At 35.6% G+C, this 10,342-nt stretch overlaps 1 protein-coding gene across 4 annotated transcripts in view; it reads left to right on the top strand.

Annotated features, from left to right (window-relative positions):
* The first annotated feature begins 7,321 nt into the window (after positions 1-7,321).
* The window catches only part of LOC110036844 (vesicle transport protein GOT1-like), a 32,629-nt gene continuing 29,608 nt past the window's right edge, over positions 7,322-10,342 (top strand). For all 4 annotated transcript variants that reach the window (XM_020741380.1, XM_020741381.1, XM_020741378.1 and 1 more), the window contains exon 1: positions 7,322-7,596. The gene's annotated coding sequence lies outside the window, so the exon portion shown is untranslated. The remainder of the gene's footprint in view (positions 7,597-10,342) is intronic.

Genomic DNA, 10,342 nt, shown 5'->3' with positions numbered 1-10,342 from the left:
ATATATATATATATATATATATATATATATATATAATATTAAATTATACATTGCCATAAAGTACATGGGTGGAGTAGTAGACAAAACAACATTGTAAATGGTTTTTAGGAATGTAAGTTAATCATACAACAGACTTCGCTACAGGAAAAACAACAACTTGCGGCCAACTCCACATAAAAGAACACAAAATTTAGATCTTCAAAAAGACAGCAATAAGGGAGAAGTAACATTATCCTAATGAGAATAATCAGCAAACACCATCCATAGTAAGATGATCACTCAACCCCAATGATGGTAACTTCCGCAAGACAAGGAATGCTTGTTTTAATACAATCTCTCCATCAGCACTTTGTTTCCCTGGATTTTCCACATACATCCATCAAAATGCAAAATAAATGAGTTGCTTTTTAGAAAGTTTTGGTGCATTTGTAAGCACATCAACCTTTGTGATGCTCATGAGACTGATAAGACTCATAACTGACAGTAATGAGTGTGATACGCTTCTTTTTTAGTTTATTTATTTCAGATGCCTTGACCATGTTTGGTGGAATATGCTCCTCTTCATCAGCCCTCAAACTATCTTTCATGTTTGTATGATCAGTATCTACGTGATCAATATCTATTTTATCTTCGATGCCAACCTTCATGCTAGTAACACATGAAATGCCTTCAGAAGCACTCATTAAGTTTTCAAAGGAGAAAGGAACACCAAGTTCATCATCATCAAATTCTAGAATAGAACAATACCCATCTTGAGAAGATAGTGTGAGTTATTTAGCATTTGGAGACCATGAAATATCCGTGATAGCCACATAGTGTAGTCCAGCTACTATGAAAATTGGTGAAGAACTCTCAAAATCATAAATGTACAATGAATTGAATGATGTAGGTGAGGTTTTGGTCTGTGACAACAACGGAGGTGATGTGCGGAAAGTGACAAGCAAACATATCCTTTGATCTTCTTCTCCTCTTTGACTCTTCTCCACTGGGACGACAACTACAAATGAAGGAAGCCGAATGTGAAGGAAAGATGAAGCACCCGATCCTTAAATTCACCTTTTGATTAGATTTAGTAAATCAAGGATTTATATTAAGCTAAAAAAATAATCAGATTTAAGTGGAAGGACAAGTTTAAGGGAGCCAAAAAGGTAATCCAACACCCCTTAAGTGTTCCAAATAATATTCTCCTAAACTCAAAAAAATTGACTCATAACTCATCCAATGACGTCAAAAACTTAAAGTCCAAAATTTTTGTGAGGCAAGTCCGCCAATAATACAAGTATACATGCCGATCATGTAATATACAATTTATGAGTTCACTCATCATTCTCATTAGGATAGTTGTTAAAATATTTCTAACTAAGGAAGTTCTAGGGTGCTACATTGCTTAACCTAGTTTGATCTGATCTAAGTGTAAGAAGAAAAATCCTAACAATCCTAAAAACATAATAATAAAAATACTAAGAAACATAACTAGCATGTAAAAACTTTGAGTCCTTCAGATATGACGAGGCTCTTGCATCTGTGACACCGGTATCTTATTTTCTCTATATTTTTTTATGAATTCCCCTATGTGATAATGGACAACCAGGGACACAATCCTTCATAGCCCATGTCTAATTTATAAGAAGTATTAGAAACTCTAATATAGTTAAGAGGGACTTAATCATGCAACATTTCATAGGATTCCTCGGATCCCCTTGCTTGGTTGCAATTTTCTAATAATGATATGGCTATTTCACTAGGTTATCATATGTTAACTTTCTCGTTCTTTTCAGAGACATCTATAAGTCCTAGATCATAAAGGATTTTAATATTATATCTTGTTTCAATCAAAGTAATTTAAAACAAAAAAGTTAACACATCAAAATATGAAATTCAAATACATAAAAAACATTTATAAGGAAAATTCACAGTAAAAACACCAGAAAAAAATACTTTTATATCATAAGATTGTAAAGTTGATTTAGCTGTGATATAGGAGGAAGAAAAGTATGGAGAATTTCCTTAAAAATATTTAAAGATAAGGTATAAGAAGGCAAGAACTAACAATCAAGTCAATTGCCTTCAACAATACATCAACTGTACGCCTTATAATAATTAACTCTCCACAATCACTCACACACCCAACACTAAACCTCTCTCTAATACAAACACTATTAAAACTCAAAGAAAAACTCCACCTAGAAGTTCCCTCCATAAATGAAGAAGAAGAGAACCTCGAGGGTTTAAAGTAAAACCCTAATTTCTACTGTAAGAAGGCTATCCAAGTTTTTACACCTCCCCTAGGTCGTGCCCAAGCTCTCCTTTATAGATCTTGCTAAAAATTTCACAGAAAATCATGCTATAAGAAGATTTCAACTGATGATGGCATAACCATTCATGTGGTTGGCAAAGTTACATTTCATATAGTGTAACTATGCCAAAGTTTGACATAATTACAATGGATTAACAGTGAATCCAACATAGTTATGCCAAGATCTGATGTAATTATGTTGGTCTCCTAAATTTGTAACTTTTTGTTTTAACTTTGTGATGTGAGCTCTACCTCTGTAACTTATGTAAGAAGGCTATCCAAGTTTTTACACCTCCCCTAGGTCGTGCCCAAGCTCTCCTTTATAGATCTTGCTAAAAATTTCACAGAAAATCATGCTATAAGAAGATTTCAACTGATGATGGCATAACCATTCATGTGGTTGGCAAAGTTACATTTCATATAGTGTAACTATGCCAAAGTTTAACATAATTACAATGGATTAACAGTGAATCCAACATAGCTATGCCAAGATCCGATGTAATTATGCTGGTTTCCTAAATTTGTAACTTTTTGTTTTGACTTTGTGATGCGAGCTCTACCTCTGTAACTTATAAAAATCACCAATACTATTTATAATAAAATCACGATAAATATAAAAGTAAATATGACATTTAAGGAAGTAAAATCTCATAAATTTGCATATTATCTGCAACATTTCAAATATGTAAGTACAAAGATAAGTAAACAAACAAATAAAAAAACAAATGCATTAAGTATACGAAAAAGTTTCACAAAATGAAAAAAATTAGAAATTTTAAAGGGGTGGTTATATCATGATCTTCTTACATAAAAAATGATAAGATGGATTATCTTGTAATTTTGGGCTTTTTTGATTAGGATCAAAATGTAAGAAACTTTTTATAAAAATTACTGTAATATAGAATAATTACATTAATAAACAAATTTTTAGATCCTTAACTTTTTAAAAGCTATCACACACATAAATTAAAAATATGTTAATATGAGTGTTATCATAATTTTTATTTAAAATCAATCTAGAATAAAACTTGTTGACCTCACTTTTATTGAGGTCTAGTTTTTCTTCCGTAGAAGCCTAGGATCTAATCATAGAACTTTCATGTTGACTATTTTAGAAAGCTAGGGACCCATTAGAAACTCCAAACACTTCTTTACTCTTCTTGGAGTTCCACATGTTTGGTTTTGACCTCTAGCACTTATTAGGAAGAAACTAACATGGAGGAGCTCAAGAAGAGTCCCCATAGGATTGTTTGACCTTAGGTTTAGCCCTGGGTGGTGTGGCCTTAGTAACTCTTACACACACACACACACACACTTGAACACCTCACCTTCACTCACAACCTAAACCCTAAACCAAACATGCTTAACCTAGTTCCCCATTCATTGGAGACTCATGCGGGTGGTCCCCCAAGCACTTAGCCCTCGCTAGGATGGCTAGGACCAACACATGGAGGATCCAAAATGAGAATTCCCTTGGTTTTATAGCTCAAAAAGGGTAATTTTTTTATTAGTCTCCTCAATGAATCCCATTTTCACCTAAACTCCAATTTTGACCATTTTACCCCCCAAACTTTTCCAAATTTACCAAAATGACCATGAAACCCTAATTTTTCTAAAATTTCTCAAAATCTTAAATTCTCTCCAAAAATCATTTTAAACCATTTCAAACCACTTAAATTGCTCAAAAACACCCAAAATTTTCAAAATACCTCCAAAATTGCTAAAATTACCAAAATACTCCTCATGCCCCAAAAATCATCAAAATCTCCACACTCATTCCAAATATCTCCAAAATCAATTTGAAACACTCATTAACCCCAATTGTTCCCAAATCCATGAAATTTGGCCAAAATCCCCAAATTGCCCTTAATGTCTAAATCCTCCAAATCACCCCCAATTTCCACAAAATTCATTTCAATCTCACCCAATTTCAATTCCAAACTTAATTTCAACTTTCCAATCCTAATCTATACCAATTTGGGGCCCAATCACACCATCCTCCAAACCCTAATTTCAATCTTGAGCCAAAAATCCTCAATTTGACTCTACCCCTAAATTCCATCAAATTGAACTCCATAACCAACCCAATTCCCCCAATTTTGAATCCCAAACTCTTCATAACACTCTCATAGATCAATTTGAACCCTCAATTAGTCTAGACCCAAACCCAAACCTAGCCTAGTTTCAAGCTCAAACCCATTAGCTCTAAATTGACCCAATTTCAAATTCCATTTAAATTGAACCATGTGACCAATTCAATTTCATAAAATTCACTTCCTAAATTATTCATGACACTTCCCCAAACCAATTTAAGTTTTCATTTGATTTGGATCCAAGCCCAAGCCTAGCCCAAATCCAACTTCAAGCCTAAACCCTAATTTTGAGCTTATTCCCAAACCAAACTCAAAACCTTTTTAATTAAACTCATGCTTAGTCACTTTTTTCCATTCTTAAGCATCAAAGGGTGTTAATCATGTCACCTAATGACCCTCTTTTGAGCCATGAACCAATGGTCCTCCAAATCATAGGATCTTCCACGTTAATTTGGCCAAATACTCTTACACATGCAACGAACCTTCCCAAGCCCCAAGCTTTTCACCATTAATCCTTCTGACCTCTCTGAGACAGTTAGTTGCCACCCCAGCTCTGGCCGACCAGCCTAATTGCTGGAAAACTCAAAACCAATGAGTCTCCCCCATTGACCAAACCTAAATTACACTCATCCAGTGTGTCAACCTTCCATTGGTCACTTGTGTCGAATTCCCCTCCACCCAAGCTGCACATTGGCCACCCTGGCTTACCCTATTAGCATCTATGGCCTGATCTATAAATAAGACCACTCTCATGGATAAATGAGAAGAAGTGTTCTAGCCTAAGAGAAACTTTACCCAATTATCATCAAACTCTTCTAGCATTTACATGAAGCTCCTTCCCACCATTTTAGCCTCTCCTCACCACTGAGAAATCCTAATTTTAAACTTCAAAAAAAGAATCTTTTGCGAACATTTCACAAAACTCACCAAGTCCCAAAATTAAGCTACTTTTAACTTTCATCAGAGCTTAAGAGCACTTCCCCAATCAAAACCACTCTCTCCCGAGCACTTTAACCCACTCCTAGACCAAGGTCGCATCACCTGTTGGTTGAACTCATACCTAGACGCCATACCAGAGGAAGGTGATGCTTCAAGCATGTTTGTGGCACTCCAAGTAAACTTCTACAACCACCCAATTGAGGCCTCACCTCTTGAGCAAAGGTATAACTTAAAACCCCTAATTCATGGCTTAGATTCACCAATTTTGAAGCAAATGTGTATTTCATATACTTTTAACCATATTGATATGTTAGTCTTGATTAGATGAAGCTATAGGAACAAATCGTGAGTGATTTGGATGAGTATCGAGTGAGATTGAAGCGTTTTAGTGCGAACTATTCTCAATTTAGAGCAGATGGGGACAATGAACGGATGTCGTCCATTTCTACGTGGACTATTCTTGATTTAGAGCAGATGGGGACTAAGAAGGTGTAACAAAATACCTCAAAGATGGTGTAACAATGCCATGAAGATGGTGCAATATGCACCTCACATACTATGTAGCAACTCACATCCAAAGACGGTGTAACAACTAGCCCACATTCCATATTTTAATGACGCGCCTCACATACGGTGCAGCGACGCCTCCCTAAAATGCCGTAACAATGCACATTGAAGGTGACATAACAACACACCCCTAATATGGTGTAACAATGCTTCAAAGATGGTACAATAAACACCCCACATACAGTGTAACAATGCACACTTTTCTCAGTTTTGGCCCCAACGACCTACGGACGTTATCACAACATATGCAGCTCTCAACTATGTCCTTTGCAGCTTATAAATGTTATCACAACTCATTCAACTTTTAACTTTGGCCTTTACAACTTATGACTGTTATTACAACTCACCATTGCGGCCTACATGACCAACTGCTGCCTATGTGGCTCATGAACTGTTTCTTAATTCCAACCTCTATGGTGTATAAACCTTATCATAGCTCATGTAACTCCCAATTTTGACTTTTGTGGCCTACAAACATTATTATAACTCCCTATTATAACCTATATGACCAACTATGTCCAACACAATCCACAGGTCATTCAGCTCTAAAAGTCGGCCTTTATGGCCTACAGACATTATTACAACTCATCACTACGGCTTATACGACCGTAACAGCTCACTAGAACTCTTAAAACAACCATCTATGACCTATGGTCAACTACTAACACGGCTTTCAACTATGACCTCTATGACAAGATAGTGCTACAACCACCATCTGCAATATTCACGACGGACTATTGCCTACATAGCAATCTAATATGACCTTTGTGTCCTGTTATGACCATTATTGCTAAAATACTATTGTACATTAACTTTGTATTTACATATTTCCTAACACAAGAAAAACGTGAGTCTTTATACTCACCATTACATATTAGGCATTTCAAGTTGACTACGCTTCCCGTGCTCCCTGTTACTTAAATTGCTTGAGTATGTAACAAATTTTCGTGCAATACTAAGATATTAAATAATCATTCTACTGTCATAAATCTTCCGACACACATGAATTTTATTATCATCGACATAATTAATTATTAATCAACAATTGATGATATGTTGTCTTATAAATTATCATTTTATTAATTACTTATAATTAAATTAGATTATTAAATTAAGTTAGCTATATTAATATTATTTGTCTATAAAATAGTTAAACAAAAATTTTTATTTGATTAACAAAATAAAATATTAATTAATTGTTAATTGAGATAGTCATTTTCCAAAACCAAAGTTCTATTTTCTAATTAATCAGCTAAATAATTTATTAGAAAGTAATTAAATTAATTAAAAATAAAACTAGTTTTATAATTCTATCATAAATAATTAATAATAAAATTCTAATTAAACTAATAGACTTAATAATTAATCAAAATTTAATTGAATAGAATACCCATGCGAACAGTTTTCAAGATTTTATAATTTCGGGTTTCCTACTTTAAATTCCGCTTCTCCTCTGCGGGTTAGGCTTCGTCGTCCCGTATGGCATCTAACTCGGCTAATCACACCTGATTTTCCTTTGGTGTATCTTATATTCTACTAAAAAACCCAGGCCTCTCAGATCTTGGTGCTGACCGATCTATATCTTTCTTAGCCGACCGCTTCCAGTCGACCTAAGCGGTTTCCGCCGATCACCCGTATCCATCCAGTTGTTCTGGTTGCAGTTGAGGACAGGGATTCAGCGACCTTCATCTCAACTACTTGGTAATTATCTATTCGTTTTCTTCTGCTCTCCTTCTTTTTTACTAAAAGTTCTTATTCTTTTTTTTAAAGATACGGACTATAGTTGTTTAGGATTAATGTGTGCTGAAAGATTTGAAGTGGTAGGGTAATAAATTAGTTGTCTCAGTGTAGTACCAGATTCTTCATAAACACAGATAAAAGAACATGAGCGGGTGGAGGCACTAAGATTTTTAGGTGAAAAACCTAGAAATGAAAAAAATCACAAGATTTGGCCGAGTCGAAGTAATCTACTAAGGAATTGTAAGTAATTAGCTCATTCTTCTATTGAATTAGAGAAGATAAAATTATAATTTTGATGTACTATGACAATTCAACAATAATAGCTGTAACAGACCGCAAAACTGTAGTCGATTGTTATGAATGTGATAGTTCTTCATCAATATTGTAGATAATGGATGTAGCTTGAGCTTGTCATTGAGATCATAGTTAAAAAACGTGATAGTAGTTGACTATGTAGGCCATAGTGGGTAGCTTCAAGTGCGTCGGTTGGCCACAATAACCGTAGTTAGGAGTTGCAATAACGTTTGTAAGCCACAGAGACTGAAGTTGAAAGTTGCATGAAATGTAAGTCACGTAAGTCATATTTGATCACATAAACAATAACGAAGAGATATAATAACGTCCACACGTTGCAATGACTGGAGTTGAGAGCTGTATGAGATGTGAGCCACGTATGCCGTAGTTGGTCACATGGGCTGTAGAGGGAAGTTATGATAACGTCCGTAGGCCCTAGAGGCTAGAGTTAGAACCTGCACTAGCTATGAGTTATGTATGTTATAGTTGATTACTTATGTCATAATTGATCATATAGGTTTTTGTAATGGACTATGATAAGCTGCATATGTTGTGACCTATGTAGGTCGTAATGTTGAAATATAAGCAAGAATTTTAAGAGCCAAGAAAAAATCATCATATTATGAGTACGACAGTTGTATGTAGTTATTTCAGAGTACGTTGTTATACAGTTTTTGAGATGCATCGTTGCACCATATGTAGGGTGCATCATTGCCGTATATGGGGCATATCATTATGCAGTATTTGGAGTGAATTGTTACACCGTCTTCGAGGTACATCATTATCTCGTCTTCAAGATTTGTCGTTAAACCGTTTTCAGGGTGCGTCGTTGCACTATTTTCGGGACCCGTTGTTGCATTGCCTTAGGTGCGTGTCGTTACGCCGTCTTCAGAGCGCGTCGTTGCGCTATATTTGGGGTGTATTGTTACAATGTCTATGGAGTGTGTCGTTACACCATTTTTGAGGTGTGTTGGAGCACCTTATTTAGGATTCATTGTTACACTATGTTAATGATGATGCACTACTTATTAAAAGGTGTGTATTTGTATTACTATATTAATAAGGTACAAAAACTATACATGCTTGATCTATAATGTACAAAAAAGTGACCTATAATTTACAAGTATAGTTGACAACTCCCTATCATCATATAATGCACTATTTTGTGGGTGCTTGGTTACTTCGTAATATACGTCATAACTCCGCAAGAGGCTGCTAACCTGTTTGTTCGATTGACGGAGCTCCCCTATGCGTTGCTCTCGCCCATCTTAGGGAAAAATTTCCTCGCAGTTGTGGTATTTTCGGAGGAGGTTTTTCGTGTAACTATGCCATTTTTTTGGAGGTGATTTTTTGTGCCACTTCGACATTTTCTAGAGGAGATTTTTTGTGCAACTATTGTGTTTTCTGGACTGAACTTTTCGCGTTGCTTTCGCACTTTCTGGAGGAGATTTTTCATGCCATTGTGGCATTTTTAGGAGAGAATTTTCTACGCAACTGTTATGGTCTCCTGAGGGATTTTTCTGTGCCAATTTGACATTTTCTAGAGGGGATTTTTCACATAACTATTGCATTTTTAGAGGGAATTTTTCGTTCCGCTGTGGCTTTTTTGGGAGGGTATTTTCTGAGCGACTATTGTATTTTTCATTGACAATTATTCATGTGGTTGTAGTATTTTGGAGGAAATTTTCTGCCTCAATGTGGCATTTTCTGGAGGGGATTTTCCTCATAATTTGTGTTTTTCGGATGAAATTTTTTACGCTACTGTAACGTCTTCTTGAAAGAATTTTTCGCCCAACTATTGTATTTTTCGGAGGAGTTTTTTGCATTACCATCGTGCTTTTTCTCTGAGCTGTGGTTGCCCTATCTTCTGTGTTGTCACAAGGCACTTTTGCCCAACTTTTGAGCTGATGTCGCTTGACTTCTGGGCTAGTACCACCCCACTTTTAAGGTGTTATTGATGTCTTCAAACTGTTGCTGCCTCTATCTCGTGGGCGGATGTATAGTGGCATTGAGTTTTTATGAGGCTTTTGCATTATGAGATTTTTTGGCTTCCCAAATATTTATAAGTTTGTAATCAAATTTAGCACATGTGCTTTGTATAAAGAAAATTCAGATATCTTTTGAGGCTCGTGCCTTCTGTGGTGTGTACCTTATAAGACTTGTGCTTTCTAAGAATTTTAATATATTTATATCTTCTGAGGCTTATAACCTTCCGAGGCTTTTGAGCGGAGATCTTGTCAACCGCTTACTCTATGGAGTCTTTCTAGTGAGAAATGTATCCACTATCAGCTTCCTATCGAAACTTGCCTCTTAGACTCATCTTCTAAGATTATGGGTGGAGATCTTATTACCACTTGCTCTTAAGGCATCTTCCTAAGGAAGAGTGTATCTATTACTAGTTTCCCATCGAGAC

This window comes from Phalaenopsis equestris, unplaced genomic scaffold (genome assembly GCF_001263595.1).
Source record: "Phalaenopsis equestris unplaced genomic scaffold, ASM126359v1 Scaffold211737, whole genome shotgun sequence".
NCBI lineage: Eukaryota > Viridiplantae > Streptophyta > Magnoliopsida > Asparagales > Orchidaceae > Phalaenopsis > Phalaenopsis equestris.
This window is presented reverse-complemented; position numbering and strand designations above follow the sequence as displayed.